Source organism: Castor canadensis, chromosome 15, assembly GCF_047511655.1.
Source record: "Castor canadensis chromosome 15, mCasCan1.hap1v2, whole genome shotgun sequence".
Taxonomy (NCBI): Eukaryota; Metazoa; Chordata; class Mammalia; order Rodentia; family Castoridae; genus Castor; species Castor canadensis.
Window position 1 is genome coordinate 90326129 of NC_133400.1, and position 3209 is coordinate 90329337.

Sequence of the window (3209 nt, forward strand, 5' to 3'; positions counted from 1 at the left end):
AAAGACAATGACGGGAAGACAGAAAAAAACAGGGAAACCAGTTTCCCCATAGCAAAAAATTAGTACAGGAACCAGAGGGGAATGAAGAAAACAGAAACTCAGATCCAGACTCCAACAAAATGAAGATAAGCTATGCCAAAGGACCTAATAAAGCCCACAAGAATAATTTAAAAGAAAACATACTACAGGTACTCAATGAGAATTTTATAGAGATGATACTGGATAGGGTCAACCAAAATGTACAGGAGACACTCAAGAAATTCCAAGACAACAAAAATAGAGAATTTGAAAAAGCAAAAGAAGAAATAAAAGAAACCATAGAAGCACTGTATAAACACCAAAGTGAAACAGACAACACGATTAATAAACAGATAAATGAACTCAGGACAGAAATAGACAACATTAAAGAGGAAATGACCCAGGATACAGAAAACCTCAGAAAAAAGAACAAAACAGAACTGCAAAACAAAACGGAAGGCCAATCCAGCAGAATAGAACAAACAGAAGACAGAATCTCAGAACTTGAAGATGAAATGGTAATTAAAGGAAAAGCTGAAGAACTATTAATTAAACAACTCAAGACCTGTGAAAAGAAAATGCAAGAACTCACCAACTCCATCAAAATACCAAACTTGAGAATCATGGGCATTGAAGAATGAGAAGAGGTGCAAGCGAAGGGAATGCGAAATACATTCAACAAAATAATAATGGAAAATTTCCCAAATCTAGAGAAAGATATTCCCATACAGATGCAAGAGGCCTCCAGGACACCAAACAGACCAGATCAAAATAGAACTACCCCATGACATATCATCATTAAAACAACAAGTTCAGAAACTAGGCAAAGAATAATGAAGGCTGTAAGAGAGAAAAAACAAGTAACATACAAAGGTAAACTCATCAAAATCACAGCAGACTTCTCAACAGAAACATTAAAAGCAAGAACAGCCTAGGGTGAGATCTTCCGGGCACTGAATGAAAATAACTTCAACCCTAGGATACTCTACCCAGCAAAACTATCATGCAAAATAGATGGAGCAATAAAAGTCTTCCATGATAAGCAGAAACTAAAACAATATGTGACCACAAAGCCACCACTACAAAAGATTCTTCAAGGGATTCTGCACACAGAAAGTGAAACCCAACTTAACCATGAAAAGACAGGCAGCTCCAAAATAGATCATATCCTAGGGCACAAAGCAAGACGCAGCAAATATAAGAAAATAGAAATTATACCGTGCATATCATCTGATCACAATGCAGTAAAAGTAGAACTCAACAACAAAAGTAAAGACAAAAAACATGCAAACAGCTGGAAACTAAATAACTCATTACTTAATGAACAATGGATCATTGATGAAATAAAGAGGAAATTAAAAAGTTCCTGGAAGTCAATGAAAATGAAAACACAACCTACCGGAACCTATGGGACACAGCAAAGGCAGTCCTGAGAGGAAAGTTTATAGCCATGAGTGCATATATTAAAAAGACTGAAAGATCCCAAATCAATGACCTAATGATACATCTCAAACTCCTAGAAAAACAAGAACAAGCAAATCCCAAAACAAATAGAAGGAGAGAAATAATAAAAATAAGAGCTGAAATCAACGAATTAATGAAACGAAAAGTTGGTTCTTTGAAAAAATAAACAAGATCGATAGACCCCTGGCAAACCTGACTAAAATGAGGAGAGAAAAAACCCAAATTAGTAGAATCAGGAATGCAAAAGGGGAGATAACAACAAACACCATGGAAGTCCAGGAAATCATCAGAGACTACTTCGAGAACCTATATTCAAATAAATTCGAAAATCTTAAAGAAATGGACAGATTTCTAGATACATATGATCATCCAAAACTGAACCAAGAGGAAATTAATCACCTGAATAGATCTATAACACAAAATGAAATTGAAGCAGCAATCAAGAGTCTCCCCAAAAAGAAAAGTCCAGGACCTGATGGATTCTCTGATGAATTCTATCAGACCTTTAAAGAAGAACTGATACCAACCCTCCTTAAACTGTTCCACGAAATAGAAAGGGAAGGAAAACTGCCAAACACATTTTATGAAGCCAGTATTACACTTATCCCAAAACCAGGCAAAGACACCTCCAAAAAGGAGAACTATAGGCCAATCTCCTTAATGAACATTGACACAAAAATCCTCAATAAAATAATGGCAAACCGAATTCAACAACACATCAAAAAGATTACTCACCACGATCAAGTAGGCTTCATCCCAGGGATGCAGGGGTGGTTCAACATACGAAAATCAATAAATGTAATAAACCACATTAACAGAAGCAAAGACAAAAACCATCTAATCATCTCAATAGATGCAGAAAAAGCCTTTGATAAGATCCAACACCATTTCATGATAAAAGCTCTAAGAAAACTAGGAATAGAAGGAAAGTACCTCAATATTATAAAAGCTATATATGACAAACCTACAGCCAGCATTATACTTAATGAAGAAAAAGGAACCCTCTTACACTGTTGGTGGGAATGTAAACTAGTACAACCACTCTGGAAAAAAATTTGGAGGCTACTTAAAAAGCTAAAGCAGATACCTTAAAGCAACTGAGACCAATAGGAAAAGGGGACCAGGAACTAGAGAAAAGGTTAGATCAAAAAGAATTAACCTAGAAGGCAACACACACGTACAGGAAATTAATGTGAGTCAACTCCCTGTATAGCTATCCTTATCTCATCCAGAAACACTTGTTCCTTCCTATTATTGTCTATACTCTCTCTTCAAGACAATTAGAGATAAGGGCAAAATAGTTTATGCTTGGTATTGAGGGGGTGGGAGGAGAGGGAGGGGGTGGAGTGGGTGGTAAGAGGGGGTGGGGGCAGGTGGGAGAAATGACCCAAGCCTTGTATGCACATATGAATAATAAAACAAAAAAAACCTATCTTAGTTGGTTTAAAACCTACAGAAATGTGTTACTGAAGTAACAACTAGTCCGGAAGAAGTAAAATCTCTTGATAATGACCCTTGACAGAACACAACTCCTGCCACTGTCTCTTGGCCCTACTCCTTCTGTAAATGAATTTTCTCAGGCTGGCCTAGCAATTTCAGACCTTATAATGCAAAAAGACAATGTCTAATCAAAATATAATGACAGTATGTTTTAAAATTCTCATTCGAAGTAAGAGGAAACTTTCCTCAACACTCAGGACAGTACCTTTCAGGTGGCATTGGTAAGA